The 22,640-nt window shown below is 50.7% G+C and overlaps 1 pseudogene; it reads right to left on the bottom strand.

The window, feature by feature from the left end:
- LOC139281564 (NACHT domain- and WD repeat-containing protein 1-like) overlaps nucleotides 1-22,640 on the bottom strand; it is a 120,326-nt pseudogene that overhangs the window by 14,884 nt on the left and 82,802 nt on the right.

A 22,640-nucleotide genomic window follows, 5' to 3' on the forward strand; every position in this document is an offset into this window, starting at 1 on the left:
TCTATGATTTTATATATACAGGCACTTCCCCCACCTCTGTCTACAGAGAAACCTCCCCCTCACATCACTGTGTATAGAGAACACCCCCTCCCATCACACTATAGAGAAACTCCCCCTCCCATCACACTAAAGAGAAACCCCCCTCCCATCAAACTACAGAGAAACCCCCCTCCCATCACACTACAGAGAAACCCCCCTCCCATCACACTACAGAGAAACCCCCCTCCCATCACACTACAGAGAAATCCCCCTCCCATCACACTACAGAGAAACCTCCCTCCCATCACACTACAGAGAAACTCCCCTCCCATCACACTATAGAGAAACTCCCCTCCCATCACACTATAGAGAAACCCCCCTCCCATCACACTATAGAGAAACCCCCCTCCCATCACACGATAGAGAAACCCCCCTCCCATCACACTATAGAGAAACTCCCCTCCCATCATACTATAGAGAAACCCCCCTCCCATCACACTACAGAGAAACTCCCCTCCTATCACACTATAGAGAAACCCCCCTCCCATCACACTATAGAGAAACCCCCCTCCCATCACACTATAGAGAAACTCCCCTCCCATCACACTATAGAGAAACTCCCCTCCCATCACACTACAGAGAAACCCCCCTCCCATCACACTATAGAAAAACTCCCTCCCATCACACTATAGAGAAACTCCCCTCCCATCACATAACAGAGAAACTCCTCTCCCATCACACTACAGAGAAACTCCCCTCCCATCACACTATAGAGAAACTCCCCCTCCCATCACACTATAGAGAAACCCCCCTCCCATCACACTACAGAGAAACTCCTCTCCCATCACACTATAGAGAAACTCCCCTCCCATCACACTATAGAAAAACTCCCCCTCCCATCACACTATAGAGAAACCCCCCTCCCATCACACTATAGAGAAACCCCCCTCCCATCACACTATAGAGAAACCCCCCTCCCATCACACTACAGAGAAACTCCCCCTCCCATCTCACTATAGAGAAACCCCCCTCCCATCACACTATAGAGAAACTCCCCCTCCCATCACACTATAGAGAAACTCCCCCTCCCATCACACTATAGAGAAACTCCCCCTCCCATCACACTATAGAGAAACCCCCCTCCCATCACACTATAGAGAAACCCCCCTCCCATCACACTATAGAGAAACCCCCCTCCCATCACACGATAGAGAAACCCCCCTCCCATCACACTATAGAGAAACCCCCCACCCATCACACTACAGAGAAACTCCCCCTCCCATCACACTATAGAGAAAACCCCCTCCCATCACACTATAGAGAAACTCCCCCTCCCATCACACTATAGAGAAACTCCCCCTCCCATCACACTATAGAGAAACCCCCCTCCCATCACACTACAGAGAAACCCCCCTCCCATCACACTATAGAGAAACCCCCCTCCCATCACACTATAGAGAAACCCCCCTCCCATCACACTATAGAGAAACTCCCCTCCCATCACACTATAGAGAAACTCCCCCTCCCATCACACTATAGAGAAACCCCCCTCCCATCACACTATAGAGAAACTCCCCTCCCATCACACTATAGAGAAACTCCCCCTTCCATCACACTACAGAGAAACCCCCCTCCCATCACACTACAGAGAAACCCCCCTCCCATCACACTACAGAGAAACCCCCCTCCGATCACACTTTAGAGAAACTCCCCTCCCATCACACTATAGAGAAACTCCCCCTTCCATCACACTACAGAGAAACCCCCCTCCCATCACACTACAGAGAAACCCCCCTCCCATCACACTACAGAGAAACTCCCCTCCCATCACACTATAGAGAAACCCCCCTCCCATCACACTATAGAGAAACCCCCCTCCCATCACACTATAGAGAAACCCCCCTCCCATCACACTATAGAGAACCCCCCTTCCCATCACACTATAGAGAAACCCCCCTCCCATCACACTACAGAGAAACCCCCCTCCCATCACACTATAGAAAAACTCCCCCTCCCATCACACTATAGAAAAACTCCCCCTCCCATCACACTATAGAGAAACCCCCCTCCCATCACACTATAGAGAAACTCCGCCTCCCATCACACTATAGAGAAACCCCCCTCCCATCACACTATAGAGAAACCCCCCTCCCATCACACTACAGAGAAACTCCCCTCCCATCACACTATAGAGAAACTCCCCCTCCCATCACACTATAGAGAAACCCCCCTCCCATCACACTATAGAGAAACTCCCCCTCCCATCACACTATAGAGAAACCCCCCTCCCATCACACTATAGAGAAACTCCCCTCCCATCACACTATAGAGAAACTCCCCCTCCCATCACACTATAGAGAAACTCCCCCTCCCATCACACTACAGAGAAACCCCCCTCCCATCACACTATAGAGAAACTCCCCTCCCATCACACTATAGAGAAACCCCCCTCACATCACACTATAGCGAAACCCCCCTCCCATCACACTATAGAGAAACCCCCCTCCCATCACACTATAGAGAAACTCCCCCTCCCATCACACTATAGAGAAACTCCCCCTCCCATCACACTATAGAGAAACCCCCCTCCCATCACACTATAGAGAAACTCCCCTCCCATCACACTAAAGAGAAACTCCCCCTCCCATCACACTACAAAGAAACCCCCCTCCCATCACACTATAGAGAAACTCCCCTCCCATCACACTATAGAGAAACCCCCCTCCCATCACACTATAGAGAAACTCCCCCTCCCATCACACTATAGAGAAACTCCCCTCCCATCACACTATAGAGAAACTCCCCCTCCCATCACACTATAGAGAAACTCCCCCTCCCATCACACTATAGAGAAACCCCCCTCCCATCACACTATAGAGAAACTCCCCCTCCCATCACACTATAGAGAAACTCCCCCTCCCATCACACTATAGAGAAACCCCCCTCCCATCACACTATAGAGAAACTCCCCCTCCCATCACACTACAGAGAAACCCCCCTCCCATCACACTATAGAGAACCCCCCCCCCATCACACTACAGAGAAACTCCCCTCCCATCACACTATAGAGAAACTCCCCCTCCCATCACACTATAGAGAAACTCCCCTCCCATCACACTATAGAGAAACCCCCCTCCCATCACACTATAGAGAAACTCCCCTCCCATCACATTATAGAGAAACTCCCCCTCCCATCACACTATAGAGAAACTCCCCCTCCCATCACACTATAGAGAAACCCCCCTCCCATCACACTATAGAGAAACTCCCCTCCCATCACACTATAGAGAAACTCCCCTCCCATCACACGATAGAGAAACCCCCCTCCCATCACACTACAGAGAAACCCCCCTCCCATCACACTACAGAGAAACCCCCCTCCCATCACACTATAGAGAAACTCCCCCTCCCATCACACTACAGAGAAACCCCCCTCCCATCACACTATAGAGAAACTCCCCTCCCATCACACTATAGAGAAACCCCCCTCACATCACACTATAGCGAAACCCCCCTCCCATCACACTATAGAGAAACCCCCCTCCCATCACACTATAGAGAAACTCCCCCTCCCATCACACTATAGAGAAACTCCCCCTCCCATCACACAATAGAGAAACCCCCCTCCCATCACACTATAGAGAAACTCCCCTCCCATCACACTAAAGAGAAACTCCCCCTCCCATCACACTACAAAGAAACCCTCCTCCCATCACACTATAGAGAAACTCCCCTCCCATCACACTATAGAGAAACCCCCCTCCCATCACACTATAGAAGAAACTCCCCTCCTATCACACTACAGAGAAACCCCCCTCCCATCACACTATAGAGAAACCCTCCTCCCATCACACTATAGAGAAACTCCCCTCCCATCACAGTATAGAGAAACCCCCCTCCCATCACACTATAGAGAAACCCCCCTCCCATCACACTATAGAGAAACCCCCCTCCCATCACACTATAGAGAAACTCCCCCTCCCATCACACTACAGAGAAAACCCCCTCCCATCACACTATAGAGAAACTCCCCTCCCATCACACTATAGAGAAACCCCCCTCACATCACACTATAGAGAAACCCCCCTCCCATCACACTATAGAGAAACCCCCCTCCCATCACACTATAGAGAAACCCCCCTCCCATCACACTATAGAGAAACCCCCCTCCCATCACACTATAGAGAAACCTCCCTCCCATCACACTATAGAGAAACTCCCCCTCCCATCACACTATAGAGAAACTCCCCCTCCCATCACACTATAGAGAAACCCCCCTCCCATCACACTATAGAGAAACCCCCCTCCCATCACACTATAGAGAAACCTCCCTCCCATCACACTATAGAGAAACTCCCCCTCCCATCACACTATAGAGAAACTCCCCCTCCCATCACACTATAGAGAAACCCCCCTCCCATCACACTATAGAGAAACTCCCCCTCCCATCACACTATAGAGAAACCCCCCTCCCATCACACTATAGAGAAACCCCCCCCATCACACTACAGAGAAACTCCCCTCCCATCACACTATAGAGAAACTCCCCCTCCCATCACACTATAGAGAAACTCCCCTCCCATCACACTATAGAGAAACTCCCCCTCCCATCACACTATAGAGAAACCCCCCTCCCATCACACTATAGAGAAACTCCCCCTCCCATCACACTATAGAGAAACCCCCCTCCCATCACACTATAGAGAAACTCCCCTCCCATCACACTATAGAGAAACTCCCCCTCCCATCACACTACAGAGAAACCCCCCTCCCATCACACTATAGAGAAACTCCCCTCCCATCACACTATAGAGAAACCCCCCTCACATCACACTATAGAGAAACCCCCCTCCCATCACACTATAGAGAAACCCCCCTCCCATCACACTATAGAGAAACCCCCCTCCCATCACACTATAGAGAAACCCCCCTCCCATCACACTATAGAGAAACCTCCCTCCCATCACACTATAGAGAAACTCCCCCTCCCATCACACTATAGAGAAACTCCCCCTCCCATCACACTATAGAGAAACCCCCCTCCCATCACACTACAGAGAAACTCCCCCTCCCATCACACTATAGAGAAACTCCCCCTCCCATCACACTACAGAGAAACCCCCCTCCCATCACACTATAGAGAAACTCCCCCTCCCATCACACTATAGAGAAACTCCCCTCCCATCACACTATAGAGAAACCCCCCTCCCATCACACTATAGAGAAACTCCCCCTCCCATCACACTATAGAGAAACCCCCCTCCCATCACACTATAGAGAAACCCCCCTCCCATCACACTATAGAGAAACCCCCCTCCCATCTACTATAGAGAAACCCCCCTCCCATCACACTATAGAGAAACCCCCCTCCCATCACACTATAGAGAAACCCCCCTCCCATCACACTATAGAGAAACTCCCCCTCCCATCACACTATAGAGAAACTCCCCCTCCCATCACACTATAGAGAAACCCCCCTCCCATCACACTATAGAGAAACCCCCCTCCCATCTACTATAGAGAAACCCCCCTCCCATCACTGTGTATAGAGAAACTCCCTCCCATCACACTATAGAGAACCCCCCCCTCCCATAACACTATGGAGAAACTCCCCTCCCATCACACTATAGAGAAACCCCCCTCCCATCACACTACAGAGAAACCCCCCTCCCATCACACTATAGAGAAACTCGCCCTCCCATCACACTACAGAGAAACCCCCCTCCCATCACACTACAGAGAAACCCCCCTCCCATCACACTATAGAGAAACTCCCCCTCCCATCACACTATAGAGAAACTCCCCTCCCATCACACTATAGAGAAACCCCCCTCCCATCACACTACAGAGAAACTCCCCCTCCCATCACACTATAGAGAAACCCCCCTCCCATCACACTATAGGGAAACTCCCCCCTGCCACCCATCACAGTCTGTAGAGAAACTCCCCACTCCTATCACTGTCTGTAGAGAAATATTCTCCCTCCCATCGCTGTCTGGACTGAGCAAGTCCTAATTTGTACGTAGAGATAGCCGGTGACATTCCTTGTCCCAGTAAAGTATCAGTTCCACCTCTTTTGAGTCGTGCAATAACCAAGTTAAAGCCATCATAATATGGGTCAGACATATCCCTCCAGGGATGAGAAGACACTGTCGCCTCTCCATCCAACGGCTTATTACTCTTAATTACACACTTGACGGAATCTCTGTTTGATATCCAAGTGCAAGCAGAGGACAATCTGCTCTATTATTATCAGCAGAGCATTCATGGGAGTTTGCCTTCTTAGATACTTCACCCATGCACTTGTACTACAGGGTGGAGTGGGGCCAAAATAGAGGTGAGTTCTTTGCTGTTAACCTTTTGCCAGACAGGTTATGTTCGATAATATCTAGTGATACAAATAACCTAAGCCCTCACCTTCTTCACAATTCCAGAGGATTATTTTCTCCGAGTCCGCGGTCTTTGGGAAGCACACCAAGTTGCTGTCTTGCGACAAGCCTATGATGGCAGTACGGTTATGGAAAGGCACAATGGTGTTGTGCTGGCAGTCGTAGGCAAGATTCCAGATCTTCAGGTATAGGCACCACGTGATGCAGATATCAAGGTATTCCCAGATATCGAGAGCGAGGTGATAGGAACCCCCATCCCTTCCATGGAGCCCATCAGCTTGACGTTGTGTGATAAGCTCCACACCTAGGAGGAGGGAATAAACAGGGGCTAACCGCACAGTTTACAAGTCTCTCAGTTGTCCCATTCCTCCAAACCAGTATTCCACACAACCTCCTGATTGCAGCGTTCAATGTATGGCAATAACCAGCAATGTTGGGTGTCAGAGATAGGCTCAGGTGATCCAAGACCTTCCATAGCTTGGATATAATGGATCACTCAGTGAATCTCATGATGGTTGATGCAAAGACTAAAACTCAGCTTCTTATAATCACCACCCGCACTCTTAAAATTCTGTTCCCCTTTCTCTAGCTTGCTTCTACACTGTCCCCCAAGCAGAAATCAAAAGGCATCAGGTCTGCAGCCAATGCCGTTCGGGAGCTGGGAGCTGCTTGCGTGACCTGGGCTAACGCACCAGTTGACTGTGTCTGGTGGAACACATTGAGGGTTGATTGTGACTTCGTACGATCATGTAAATCGGGTGATAGCGAATCGGCAAGCCCCAATTTCAACCAAGCCCGCTGGGTGGGAGTTTGGCAGGTTCGGGTCAGATGCCCATTGCACGCCCCACTCCAAGTAGATTAGGCAGCAGTCTCACAATTGGAACCTCACCATCAGGACCCTTTTAAAGGGAATCTTACTGTTATGTCTTGAATAAACAATCAGACTAGATACTGCAAGCTCAAAGTAAAGTGTGACCGTCGTCCTTTATTACAGATCTCAGAGTGCCTCTCCAGCCAGTGAGGCCTACTTATATACAGGCGCTCCCAAGGGATTGTGGGATCCCTTGGGACTCCAGGGAATAAGCCCTCTCTGGTGGTTAGACATGGTATTTACAGGTTTACATACTTAACAACACTCCCCCCCCAAAGTGTAACTATTTACAATGTGAGTCGATCTGGGGCCTTCCTTTCCCTGGTTGATCGTCTCAGTGCCAATGCTGGTTTTGGTGAGTCATTTGTTGGGCCCTCACTGGGCAGCTGGCCTTGCTGGACTGCTGGGGGTGGTGAGTTCTGCTGGGCTGCTGCGGGTGATGGGTTCTGCTTTGTATTCAACCGCTGGGTCGGTTGCCACTGTGTGTGTGTTGGAGGGTCGAAAAAGGTCAAGTCTATTGTGGGTTGTTCTGGATAGTCCGTAAATCTGAGTTTGGTTTGGTCCAAGTGTTTCCTGCAGGTGAGTCCATTTGAGAGTTTGACCACAAACACCCTACTCCCCTCTTTGGCCAAAACAATGCCAGGAAGCCACTTGCGACCTTGTCCATAGTTCAACACAAATACAGGATCATTTATCTCAATTTCGCGTGACACATTTGTGCGATCATGAAGCCGCCTGCTCTCTATCTGTTCGTGTAGATCAGGGTGGACTAACGAGAGCCTTGTCTTAAGTGAGCAGTTCAGCAGGAGGGACCCCAGTGAGCGAGTGGGGTCTTGTGCAGTAACTAAGCAAGACTCAGGATAAGCAAATCTGCAGTGAGCCTTCAGTTACCCTTTTCAAGCTCTGCTTGGTTGTTTGAACTGCTCGTTCTGCCTGACCGTTGGACGCTGCTTTAAACGGGGCAGATGTTACATGTTTGATCCCATTGCGGGTCATGAACTCCTTGAACTCGGCACTGGTAAAGCACGGCCCATTGTCACTTAGAAGGACATCAGGCAGGCCATGCGTGGCAGCCGTCGTGCTTGCTGACATTATCACACATTCAATCCATTTGGAGTACGCATCTACAACCACTAAGAACATTTTTCCCAAGAATGGGCCTGCATAGTCGGACATGGATCCTAGACCATGGTTTGGAGGGCCAGGACCATAAACTTAGTGGCGCCTCCCTGGAAGCATTGCTTAACTGTGAACATGTATTACATTTGTGCACGCAGGACTCTAAGTCTGCATCGATACCGGGACACCACACGTGGGATCTGGCTATCGCTTTCATCATTACGATGCCTGGATGGGTGCTGTGGAGATCACTGATGAAAGTGTCCCTGCCCTTTTTTGGCACCACTACCCGATTACGCCATAGGAGGCAGTCTGCCGGTATAGACATTTCACCTTTGCGCTGCTGGTACGGCTTTATTCTTTCCTGCATCTCTAACGGGACACTGGACCAACTCCCGTGGAGCACACAGTTTTTACTAAGGACAGTAAGGGGTTCTGGCTCATCCAGGTTCTAATCTGTCAGGCGGTGACAAGTGAATGCTTCCATTACCATAACTAAATCTGCAGGTTGTGCCATCTCCACCCCGGTGGTGGACAATGGTAGCCTACTGAGAGCATTGACACAGTTTTCTGGGCCTGGCCTGTGGCGGATGGCGTAGTTGTATGCAGACAATATGAGTGCCCATCTCTGGATGCTGGCCGATGCATTTGTATGTATCCCCTTGCTTTCAGAAAAAAGGGATATTAGCGGCTTATGGTCGGTTTCCAATTCAAATTTGAGCCCGAACAGATATTGATGCATTTTCTTCACTGTAAACACACGCTAACGCTTCTTTTTCGATCATACTGTTGGCCCTCTCGGCCTTAGACATGCATAAACAACTGGTTTCAAATTCCTAAATTCATTAGCTTGTTGCAATACACACCCGACCCCGTACATGGATCGTACAACACAAGCAATTTGTTTGAGCATAACAGCTTCCTAGCTTTCTCAAAGGCATTTTCTTGGCTTTTACCCCATATCCATACATCTCCTTTACGCAGTAAGGAGTGCAGGGGTTCTAACAATGTGCTAAATCCCGGTAAGAAGTTACCAAAATAGTTCAGGAGTCCTAGAAACGACCGCAGCTCCGTCACATTCTGTGATCTCGGGGTGTTCTTGGTTGCTTCCGTCTTTGACTCGGTGGGCCTGATGCCGTCTGCTGTGATTCTTCTCCCCAGGAACTCCACTTCAGGCACCAGGAAAACGCACTTCGAGCGTTTTAGCCTCAGCTCCACACGATTAAGCCGACTAAGAACCTCCTCCAGGTTCTGCAGGTGCTCGACGGTGTCCCGAGCTGTAACCAAGTTGTCATCCTGAAAGACCACAGTGCGCGGGACCGACTTCAGCAAGCTTTCCATGTTCCTCTGGAATATCGCCGTGGCCGATCGAATCCCAAACGGGCATCTGTTGTAAATGAAGAGACCTTTGTGCGTGAGGCCTTTCGATGATTCCTCCAGCTCCTGCGTCATGTAGGCCGAGGTCAAGTCCAGCTTCGTGAACGTTTTCCCGTCCGCCAGCGTTGCAAATAGGTCGTCTGCCTTCGGTAGCGGGTATTGATCCTACAGTGAGAAATGATTGATAGTTACTTTGTAATCACCACAGATTCTGATGGTGCTGTCTCCCTTGAGGACTGGAACAATCGGACTGGCCCACTCGTTGAATTAGATCAGCGAAATGATGCCCTCTCTTTACAGCCTGTCCAGCTCGATCTCCACCCTCTCTCTCATCATGTAAGGTACTGCTCTCGCCTTGTGATAGGTCGCGCCCCCGGAATCAAATGGATCTGCACTTTTGCTCCTTGGGACTTCCTGATGCCCGGTTTGAACAGTGAGGGGAACTTGTTTAGGACCTGGGCACATGAGGTGGTGTCGACGGACGAAAGCGCTCGGACGTCGTCCCAGTTCCAGCGTATCTTTCCCAGCCAGCTCCTGACAAACAGCGTGGGGCCATCACCTGGTACCACCCAGAGTGGTAACTCGTGCACCGCTCCATTGTAGGAGATCTTTACGGTAGCACTGCTAATTACGAAAATCAGTTCCTTTGTGTACGTTCTCAGTTTAGTAGGAATGGGAGTCAGGACTGGCCTTGAGGCCTTGATGCACCACAATTTATCGAAAGTCTTTTTGCTGATTATGGACTGGCTTGCAACCGTGTCCAGCTCCATGGACACGGGGAGTCCATTTAATTCTACCTTCGCCATTATCGGGGGACACTTTGTGGTAAATGTGTGCACTCCAGGGAGGGTTTTGACCGGGCCAGAGGCCTGGCTCCCGAGCGGGGGTGCCAGGCTGCCTGTTGGTGGCCTGGCCAAACCCGGGGGCATAATTGTCGGGCCGACATGGCAGTCGGCCGTGAAAAAAAACATGGCGGCAGCGGCAGTAGGCCCTCCCCTTTAAGGAAAGCCTCCACCGCTGCAGAAAGCCACAGCCTCACTGGACCGCCGGGCAAACAGGTTTTGGCACCGCTAGGCGGGCCGAAGATTTTCCGAGGGGAATGTCGCCGTCGGGAGGGTAGATCAGCGGTGCGCACGGTGATGATGCACTTACCACGGATCAGCAGCAGTGGAGCATTTGTGGGGGGGGGAGGATTGGGGCATCGCTGGGAAACCTCGGGAGGGCAATTGGACTTGCAGCGGCCATGCCTCCAAGAATCGACGGCCACTCCACTCCGATGATTTGCGGTGGTAACAGGCCTTAAGGAGAGGGGCAATTTTTGCCCCATGATGTCTTACTGCATTTATACAGGGCCCTGGTGAGACCACACCTGGAGTAGTGTGCACAGTTTGGGTCTCCTTACCTAAGGAAGGATAGACTTGCCACAGAGGGAGTGCAACAAAGGTTCACCAGACTGATTCCTGGGATGGGGGGATTGTCCTATGAGGAGAGATTGAGCAAACTAGGCCTATATTCTCTAGAGTTTAGAAGAATGAGAGATGATCTCATTGAAACATACAACATTCTTACAGGGCTTGACAGGGTAGATGCAGGGAGGATGTTTTCCCCTGGCTGGGGAGTCGAGAACCAGGGATCACAGTCTCAGAATAAGGGTGTCGGCCATTTAGGACTGAGATGAGGAGAAACAAATTCACTCAGAGGATGCTGAATCTCTGGAATTCTCTGCCCCAGAGGGCTGTGGAGGCTCAGTCTTTGAGTATATTCAAGACAGAGAGCGATAGATTTTTGGATATTAAGGGAATCAAGGGATATGGGGACAGTGCAGGAAAGTGGAGATGAGGTAGAAGATAGCCATGATCTCATTGAATGGCGGAGCAGACTCCTGCTCCTAATTCTTATGTTGTATTGAATGGCAAAATTGCTACCTGGGCCCAGAATACAACAATGTACAATAGGGGCCGATTTTCATCAAGGCCTCCACCCGCCTCAGTGCCACCCAAAGTGCCGCCGATGGTCGCCGAGGTACCTGACGGTACTTTGGGCGGGATATTCATCGTTGAGGTTCCTCGCAGGCGGCAAATCAACGACATACGCCGCCAATCTGGGTGGCAGCGGGTGGGAGCTCTCATTCTCGGCGGCAGAGGCGCTTGCCGCACAAGTGCCGCCAAGGATGGAGTTGGGCCCACGGAGGGTCAAAGAGCTGGAAATAAAAATCAACACTAAAAAATAAAAAAATTACCCAAAGACCTCCAGGGGACCCCATGCGGGTAAGTCGCTGTTGACATATTTTTTTTAAATGTTCACTAACCTTTTTTTCAGGATATTCAGACTTACCGTCGGGGACAGACCAGCCTCCAGTCAGCGGTCCACCCCCGTCCTGGCACAGAGTCCCGCCGACTCCCGCCCGCAGGAATCTGGGAGCTCGGCGGGCGGGAGCTCAGTTGCTCCAGTCGGCCGCCCACTGACGTCAGCCGGCGGTTCCCGGTGGCTCCTCCGCTTCAGGCCGCCCCGAAAGTGGCACTGGGCGGGTCGCCACGAGGAATGTCAGCGGCAGCGGGCAGTGAGTTGATGAATTTCAGCCCCGAGGTGTTTACAATGATTAAAAGATTTGACAGAGTAGATAGAAGGAAACGGTTCCCTCTAGTAGGGAAGTCCTGAACAAAAGGGTATAACCTTGAAGTTAGAACTAGGCCTCTCAAGGGTGATACAGGAAACATTATTTCACACAAAGGGTGGTAGAAGTCTGCATCATCACCCCAAAAGCTGCAAATTCTGGAGTCAAGTGGCACTTTCAAGACTGAAATGGATAGAGTTAAGAAAGAAAGACTTGCATTTATATAGCGCCTTTCACAACCACCAGACGTCTCAAAGCGCTTTACAGCCAATTAAGTACTTTTTTTTGGAAATGTAGTCACTGTTGTAATGTGGGAAATGCGGCAGCCAACTTGCGCACAGCAAGCTCCCACAAACAGCAATGTGACAAATGACCAGATTATCTGTTTTTGTTGTGTTGATTGAGGGATAAATATTGGCCAGGACACCGGGGATAACTCCCCTGCTCTTCTTTGGAATGGTGCCGTGGGATCTTTTACGTCCACCTGTGAGAGCAGATGGGGCCTCAGTTTAACGTCTCATCTGAAAGACGGCACCTCCGACAGTGCAGCACTCTCTGGAGTGTCAGCCTAGATTTATGTGCTCAAGTTCCTGGATAGGGATCTGTATCAAAGGCGGATAAATGGAGCTGATGTACGTCTCAGTTATGATCTGATTGAATGGTGCAACAGGCCCGAGGGGCTGTTCCTATGTTCCTGCTCATGAGTTGCGTTGTAGATGTCCTTTCCTACCGTTAATTCCTTATGTGACCTTGGCTGGTGTGCTCGGGTGTCTGCGTGGTGTGGTCTTTGCCCACAGGGCGAGAACATCAGAAACAAAGTGGTCTGGAACTCCCAGCTGCCAGGTACAGGGACCTGTGATAGAGACGGGACACAGGTTGGCTGGTCATTTGTTTAGTATAATGTGTGACAGACATAAAAAGATGGAAAATTAATTTTAGAAACCAAACTGTTGGAGATAGAAGAACATATCAGGAATCTAACTGAGGAGGAAATGTTGGGAATTTAGACATGTTTTCTTTTCATAAAACAAAAAGTTAATTGACGGTTTCAAAATGTTAGGAATTGAGAGAAATGATCCAAGCAAATTGTCCACTGTGGTAAAGGGTTAAATTCCAAGTGGATCCAAACTACAAATGAGGAAGTTCAGAGCCAGAGGGAAGCGTTACGAGCACGCTGCAGACGCACTGTTGGAGAGAGAGCGCTGACTGATGACAGAGGCTCAGTTACCAGTGGTAAAGGCTAAGGACGGGGAAGCCATCAGCCTGTCTCTCCACCAGGTATTCTCCCATGTCATATCGGAGCCGCTTCCACAGCAAGGGAGGCAGGCGGATGACATCTTTGTTGGGAGGTGACCAATATTGGTAGATGTCACCAAGAACTTCATCATCCAGTGACAGGACATCCTTCAGCTCAGCCTCTGAAAGTCCATTCCTGCAATATTAATATACCGCACTGTAATAAAACAATATACTACACTGTAATAAAAACATATACCACACTGTAATAAAACCATATACTACACTATAATAAAATCATATACCACACTGTAATAAAACAATATACTACACTATAATAAAATCATATACCACACTGTAATAAAACAATATGCCGCACTGTAATAAAACAATATACTGCACAATACTGAAACAATATGACAAGATAATCTGTTTTTAGTGGCGTTGGTTGAGAGATAAACTTAGGGTGGGATACCTAGGAGAACTCCCCTGCTCCTCACACAGCGCCGTGGGATCATTTGTGTCCACCTGAGAGAGCAGACGGGCTCTCGCTTTAACCTCTTGTCTGAAAAACGGCTGGTCTGGCAGTGCAGTGGTCAGCCCGGATTCTGGGCTCAAGTCTCTGGAGTGGGCTTGACCCCACGACCTTCTGACTCGGGGCTGAGAGTGTTCATACAGACCCGGAGTTGCACCATACAGACCAAGAGTTACTCCATACAGACCAGGAGTTGTTCCAGGAGTTGCTCCATACAGACCAGGAGTTGCTCCAGGAGTTGCTCCATGCAGACCAGGAGTTGCTCCATGCAGACCAGGAGTTGCTCCATGCAGACCAGGAGTTGCTCCAGGAGTTGTTCCATGCAGACCAGGAGTTACTCCATGCAGACCCACAGTTGCTCCATACAGACCCAGAGTTGCTCCATACAGATCAGGAGTTGCTCCATTCAGACCAGTAGTTGCTCCAGGAGTTGCTCCATACAGATTAGAGTTGCTCCATGCAGACCAGAAGTTTCTCCATACAGATTAGGAGTTGCTCCATGCAGACCAGGAATTGCTCCATACAGATTAGGAGTTGCTCCATGCAGACCAGGAATTGCTCCATACAGATTAGGAGTTGCTCCATGCAGACCAGGAGTTGCTCCATACAGATTAGGAGTTGCTCCATGCAGACCAGGAGTTGCTCCATGAGTTGCTCCATAGAGACACGGAGTTGCTCCATGCAGACCAGGAGTTGTTCCATGCAGTCCAAGAGTTGCTCCATGCAGACCAGGAGTTGCTCCATACAGACCCGGAGTTGCTCCATGCAGACCAGGAGTTGCTCCATGCAGACCAGGAGTTGCTCCATGCAGACCAGGAGTTGCTCCAGGAGTTGCTCCATGCAGACCCGGAGTTGCTCCATGCAGACCCGGAGTTGCTCCATGCAGACCAGGAGTTGCTCCATACAGACCAGGAGTTGCTCCATACAGACCAGGAGTTGCTCCATGCAGACCAGGAGTTGCTCCATGCAGATCAGGAATTGCTCCAGGAGTTGCTCCATGCAGACCCAGAGTTGCTCCAGGAGTTGTTCCAGATGAGGAGTTTGGGGACGGGGTCAGTACACCCCATCCCCCAACGGGACAGTGAGAAAGCACTGTGGAATTGGCTGGTTATCGCTATTGTGTTCCGAACACAGATGAGACTGCACACAGGGAGGTTAAAGTAACAGTGACCTCAGTCTTTAATAAGGCTTATATACAGTGCTCCCAAGGGATGCTGGGATCCGGACTTCAAGAGATGTGCTCCCTGGTGGTGGAACATGGGAGTGCATGCTTTACAGATACACAACATCACTCCTCTGCCCAAAGTCAAAGTGAAAACTATTTACAAGGTGAGGCGGTCGGGAGCCTTTCTTTCCCTGGTGGACCGCCTCGGTACAAATGTCTGTTCTGGTGTGTTGGCTGTGCCCTCGCTGGGCTGGCGTATTGTTGGCCCTGCAGGGTTGGTGGTGAGCCTGGCCTTGCTGGGCTGTTGGGCGTGATGGGTTCGATTTCCTGGTCCGGCATGGTGTCGTTGTTCCTTTGGGTATGTGTTGTGGGCTCGAAAAAGGTGGTGTCTGCTGTGGGTTGTTCAGGGCAGTCTGTGAACCGCAGCCTCGTTTTCTGCTTTCTGCAAATTTCTCCATTGTCTAGTTTGACTATCACCGTACCCGCGATCTACTTGGGACCATGTCCATAGTTTAGCACATAAACAAGGTCATTCAGATCAATTTCCTGTGACACAGTGGCGCGACCATCGTTGACAGTTTATTGCTGCCACTGCTCTCTACCTGATCATGCAGGTTGGGGTGAACCAGCGAGAGTCTGGTTTTAAGTGTCCTTTTCATGAGTAGCTCAGCCGGGGGCACCCCTGTGAGCGAGTGGGGTCTCGTGCGGTAGCTGAGCAGTACTTGGGACAGGCGGTTTGGAATGAGCCTTCTGTGACTCTTTTAAGGCTCTGTTTGATGGTTTGTACTGCCCGCTCTACATGCCTATTGGAGGCTGGTTTAAATGGGGCCGAGGTGACATGTTTGATCGCATTGCGGATCATGAATTCTTTAAATTCGGCACTGGTGAAACATGGCCCGTTGTCACTGACCAGTATGTCAGGCAGGCCGTGGGTGGCAAACATGGCCCTCAGGCTTTCAATGGTGGCGGTGGCGGTGCTTCCCGACATTATTTCACATTCAATTCATTTTGAAAAAGCATCCACCACCACCAGGAACATTTTACCGAGAAATGGGCCCGCATAGTCGACATAGATCCTCGACCATGGTCTGGAGGGCCAGGACCACAAACTTAGTGGTGTCCCTCTGGGCGCATTGCTCAACTGAGCACAAACGCTGCATTGCCGTACACAGGACTCTAAGTCAGAGTCGATATTGGGCCACCACACGTGGGATCTGGCGATCACTTTCATCAATACTGTACCCGGGTGTGTGCTGTGGAGATCAGAGGTGAACGTCTCCCTGCCCTTTTTGGTAGCACTACACGGTTACCCCACAACAGGCACTCTGCCTGAATGGACAACTCATCCTTTCGCAGCTGAAACGGCTTAATTGGCTCTTGCATTTCAACGGGGATGCTGGCCCAGCTCCCATGCAGTACACAGTTTTTTACTAGGGACAGCAGAGGATCTTGGCTGGTCCAAGTCCTAATCTGGCCGGCCGTGACAGGTGATTTATCATTTTCAAACGCTTCCATGACCATCAACAAGTCTGTGGGCTGCGTCACCATCAACAAGTTTGCAGGCTGCGCCATTTCCACCCCCGTGGTGGGCAATGTTAGCCGACTGAGAGCATGCGCACAGTTCTCGGTGCCTGGCCTGTGGCGGATGGTATAGTTATACGCTGATTGCGCGAGTGCCCACCTTTGTATGCGGGCTGAGGCATTAGTATTTATCCCCTTGTTTTCAGCGAACAGGGATGTGAGGGGCTTGTGATCGGTTTCCAGTACAAATTTGAGGCCAAACAGGTACTGATGCATTTTCTTTACCCCGAACACACACGCTAATGCCTCTTTGTCAATCATGCTGTCAGCCCTCTTGGCATTAGACAAGCTCCTGGAAGCATAGGCGACAGGTTGCAACTTCCCCGCAACATTAGCTTGTTGTAATACACACCCGACTCCATACGACGATGCGTCACATGCTAGCACAAGTCTTTTACATGGGTTATACAATACAAGCAGCTTGTTGGAGCATAAAATGTTTCTGGCTTTCTCAAAAGCAATTACTTGGTTTTTTTCCCCATACCCAGTTCTCACCTTTGTGCAATAACACATGTAGGGACTCTAAAAGGGTGCTTAACCCTGGTAGGAAGTTACCAAAATAGTTGAGGAGTCCCAGGAATGATCGCAGCTCCGTGACGTTCTGTGGCTTGGGCGCATTCCTGATAGCCTCTGTCTTGGCGTCTGTGGGCCGAATGCCGTCCGCCGCGATCTTTCTCCCCAAAAACTCCACTTCTGTTGCCATGAAGACGCATTTCGACCTCTTCAGCCGCAGCTCTACGCGATCCAGTCGCTGGAGGACCTCCTCCAGGTTTTGTAGGTGCTCGGCGGTGTCCCGACCCGTGACCTGTATGTCGTCCTGAAAAACCACCATGCATGGTACCAACTTGAGTAGTCTCTCCCTGTTTCTCTGGAAGATCGCTGCAGCCGACCGAATTCCAAACGGGCATCTGTTATAGATGAACAGTCCCTGTGCGTGTTGATGCAGGTGAGGCCCTTCGAAGACTCCTCCAGCTCCTGCGTCATGTAGGCTGAAGTCAGGTCGAGCTTGGTGATCGTCTTGCCTCCTGCCAGCGTCGCAAATAGGTTGTCTACCTTAGGTAGCGGGTATTGGTCCTGTAGCGAGAAACAATTAATGGTAACCTTATAATCGCCGCAAATCCTGACCGTGCCATCACTTTTGAATACTGGAACAATCGGGCTGGCCCACTCGCTGAATTCCACTGGGGAGATGATGCCCTCGCGTTGCAGCCTGTCCAGCTCGATTTCCACTCTCTCCCTCATCATGTGAGGTACCGCTCGCGCCTTGTGGTGAATGGGTCGTGCCTCTGAGACCAAGTGGATCCGCACCTTCGCCCCGGAAAAGTTTCCAATGCCTGGCTCAAAAAGGGAAGGAAATTTGTTAAGAACCTGGGTACATGAGGCCTCATCAACATGTGATAGCGCTCGGATGTCATCCCCGTTCCAGCGGATTTTGCCCGGCCAGCTCCTTCCAAGCATGTGGGGCCATCGCCCGGGACAATCCAGAGTGGCAGTTCGTGCACCGTGCCCTCGTAGGTGACCTTGACCATGGCGCTGCCCAGGACAGTGATAAGCTCTTTGGTGTACGTTTTCAGTTTCGTGTGGCTAGGGCTCAGGGCTGGTCTGAATGCCTTGTTGCACCACAGTCTCTCAAACATCTTTTTACTCATGATGGATTGGCTAGCGCCAGTGTCCAGTTCCATGGCTACATGTAAGCCATTCAATTTTACGTTTAGCATTATAGGTGGACATTTTGTTGAAAATGTGTGCACCCCATGTACTTCAGCAACTGCCTCCTCTCTCTGAGGCTTGAAATTGCTTTGATCCACCATGGATCGATCTTCCTCTGCCACCTGGTGGTTAGCAGGTTTTGCAGAGCTTGCAGCTCATTTGCAAGCTTGTTGGAGGTGCCCAATTGTTCCACAGCTAATGCAAACATACTCTTTGAAGCGACATGAATAGACTGAATGGAAGCCTCCACAATGCCAACAAGGTGTGAATTGCCTTGCATTCATCCTTTGTTGGGGACTCTGAGTCATCTGGCTCACCTTAGGCCTGCTGGCAGTTGCAGACTTGTGGGTTCTGCTCTGTACATTTCTGCTCGCAAACACAGTTCCAGTTAATTTATGAACATTGCTAGCACTTGTGTGCTGAGAGATTTGTTTGGTGTTATCACTGGTGGACATAAACACCTGTGCTATCGCAATGGCCTTACTCAGGGTCGGTGTCTCTACAGTCAAAAGTTTTCATAGGATGGTCTCGTAGCCAGTGCCCAGTACAAAAATGTCTCTGAGCATTTGCTCCAGGTAGCCATCAAACTCACATTGTCCTGCAAGTCGCCTTAGCTCGGCGACGTAGCTCGCCACTTCCTGACCTTCAGATCACTGGCACGTGTAGAACCAATACCTCGCCATCAACACGCTCTCTGTCGGGTTAAGATGCTCCCGAACCAGTGTACACAGCTCCTCATATGACTTATCTGTGGGTTTCACCGGAGCCAGAAGATTCGTCATGAGGCTGTATGTCGGTGCCCCGCACGCTGTGAGAAGCACCGCTCTCCATTTTGCAGCGCTTCCTTCTCCGTCCAGCTCGTTGGCTACAAAGTACTGGTCTAGCCGTTCGACATAGGCTTCCCAGTCCTCACCCTCTGAGAACTTCTCCAGGATGCCCACAGTTTGCTGCATCTTTGCGTTGGATTCATATTCTCGTCGCCAGTTATTGTGCTCCTAACACGGATGAGGCTGCACACAGGGAGGTTAAAGTAACAGTGACCTCAGTCTTTAATAAGACACTCCAGAGTGAGGAACAGGCCTTAGGGGCCGGCTTATATACAGTGCTCCCAAGGGATGCTGGGATCCCTTGGGACTTCAGGGGATGAGCTCCCTGGTGGCAGAACATGGGAGTGCATGCTTTACAGATACACAACAATCACGCCCAGCTCCCGGTTTGTACAGCTCTCTGCCGTGGAATAGCGGAATTGGGCGCACCGCCAGGTTGAAGCACTCCCGGGTCTGTGCCTTTACAAGGAGAATAAAGCTCCCCGTGTATTTCCCCATTGGAAACTCCCAGATCAGGGATAACATGGTGTGGGTGCAAAGAAAAGCTGACCTCCTCAGTGCACCTTAATCCCGATCCCTACTGCACCAACAGGAATCGCCGCAAATGTCCTGGGGTCTTCTCCTAATCCATTGTTGTGCCGCAGTCCCATCACAGACAGACTAACGGGCTCCAATCACCTTGTGTTGCAATGGAATGAACAACAACAACTAGCGCCTTTAACATAGTAAAATGACCCAAGATGCTTCACAGGGGTATTATAAGACAAATCAGTAAATTTGACACGAGAAGAAATTAGCACAGGTGACCAAAGAGGTAGGTTTTAAGGAGCATGTTGAAGGTTGAAAGAGAGGTGGAGAGGTATAGGGAGGGAGTTCCAGAGCTTAGGGCCCAGGCAGCAGAAGGCACGGCCACCAATGGTGGAGCGATTATAATCAGGGATGCTCAGGAGGGCAGAATTAAAGGAGCACAGACAACTCTGGGTGCTATGGGGCTGGAGGAGATTACAGAGATCGGGAGGGGCGAGGCCATGGAGGGATTTGTAAACAAGGATGAGAGTTTTGAAGTAGGACAGACCTGGAGCAGGCGATATATCCCAGAGCGTGAAACAGGAAGATCTCGCCGTGCCTCCTCTCTAGGCGTGTGTACAAGCGGCACACCACATCCCACGTGCTCCTGGCCACATACAGCTCAGAGGCCGGGACGTACGAGCTCCATCTCTTGGCTTCATCGAAGAATAGCGTGAGCATGAGGGGCTGCCCGCACTGCCTGAGGCTCTCCACAAGGAGCTGTTGCTGTGTGCTGGTGAGTGTTCGCCTCGCCCTGGCCATCAGCTGTTGGCCCTGCTCGCAGGACAGTGGCTCCACTTGGAAGTAGCACTCTGGGCTTGGCATGACTTGCTGCAGGACCTTTAAGATGTTGCATTCCTCGGGTAAGGTGGAGACCATGAGGTGGACCTTTGGGGGGCATTCCTTCAGCTTCCAGTGGAGCCGGTGCGCTCCATCACTGGGAGAGAGTTGGTTCAGAGAGTGCAAGATCAGGACCAGTGACTCCTTGTTCTTGGACACTGCACTCAGAAGGCGGTGGAAAAATCGGACCAGCTCATTGTAAGAGTTGGCAACCTAGGCCAAAGGAGGTTTGAGCTGGAAGGCCAGGCATACCTGGAAGTAGACAGTTTTGAGCACGGTGTGAATGTGGGCGCTGAGGGGCGATGTACCCAGTATCCTGGTCACCACCACAGTGCCATGGCCAGCACTGCGCCCCACCTGCTCGGCAAGTTTGCACATGACCACCGTCTTGCCGGTCCCTGACGGGCCGTAGACCACCAACGGCCCGTGGCTACACTCGTTCTCCAGTCCCACACTCCGGCACATGTTGGCAAGGAGCTGGGCGTGCCCGCAGAAAGTGCTGCGCTTGTTCCGGCACAGAGCCGTGTGGTGAGACAACTCTGCAAACAGCCCGCCCTGGGCATCGCGCCGGCCCGCCACTCTCAGAACCTGCTGCTCCATGTCCTGCACAGAGCTGCGGCACAGGTTGTGCGGGTAATCGCTGTGAGCTTGGCTGCGCCTGCCCAGGACCCCGTTCGACCAGCGCACTTGGTGCACCTGCAGCTTCTTTCAATATTTGCTGACCAGCTGGCTCTTCAAGCCCGTGAGAAGCTCCTGGGCCTCTGTGTCGATGTTCCCATCGCTTGTGACATCGATAAATCGGTGAAATTGCTGCCAGTCGTAGTGTTCTTGGATATTGAGGACATTGTGGATGAAGATGGAAGAGTACATATCCCTTTTGCGTGTTTCCCGAAGGCCGAGGTCACTCCCATTCAGTGACTGCAACACAGAGGGCAGCGTGACCATTATCAGGGCAGCAGCCTTTTGTAGGACAGAGCCATGTTGGACAGCAGCAATTGTTCAGAGTGGAATCAGTGTGAACCAGGGGAGTGTTACCCCAATCTGACCCAGGCAAGCGGGGCAGGAGGGTAGTTATAATGGCGGTGGGGGCATTTGCACCACCTGCCCACTTAACGCCATGATTACTTCACAGGAAACCCGTTTAGGAGGGCAGTCCATGCCAGGTGGGCAGGCAGGGGCCTGCTTCAGATTCTAACATCACTGCCCCGTGGGCAGGTGCCGAGACTTTATCCGGCTGCTCACCAAATCCGCCCGTCTGGCAAGAGGCCGCAACGAGGCCAGAGAGGCCAAGGTAAGTGATCTGCTTCGAATTATGTGAGGTGACCAAGGCTGGGAACTGAATATTCAGGGATATTTGGAAGGATATGTTCTGTTCATAAAGGATGAGATCAGTACAGTAGTGAGAAATTATATTGGCTCAGATCATGATCTGGAAACAGTTTGGGCGGAGATAAGGAATAATAAGGGAAGAAGTCGCTAGTGGGCGTAGTCGATAGGCCCCCTAACAGTAGGTACACTGTTGGATGGAGTATAAATCAAGAAATAATGGAGGCTTGTAAAAAAGGAACGGCAATAATCATGGGTGATTTTAATCTTCATATTGATTGGACAAATCAAATTGGCCAGGGTAGCCTTGAGGAAGAGTTCATAGAGTGTATCCAGGATGATTTCCTTGAACAGTAGATTACGGAACCAACCAGTGAGCAGCCTATCTTAGATCTGGTACTGTGTAATGAGACAGGATTAATAAATGATCTCCTAGTAAAGGATCCTCTAGGAAAGAATGATCATAGCATAGTTGAATATCAAATTCAGTTGGGTGGTGAGAAT

Source organism: Pristiophorus japonicus, chromosome 15 (assembly GCF_044704955.1).
Source record: "Pristiophorus japonicus isolate sPriJap1 chromosome 15, sPriJap1.hap1, whole genome shotgun sequence".
NCBI lineage: Eukaryota > Metazoa > Chordata > Chondrichthyes > Pristiophoridae > Pristiophorus > Pristiophorus japonicus.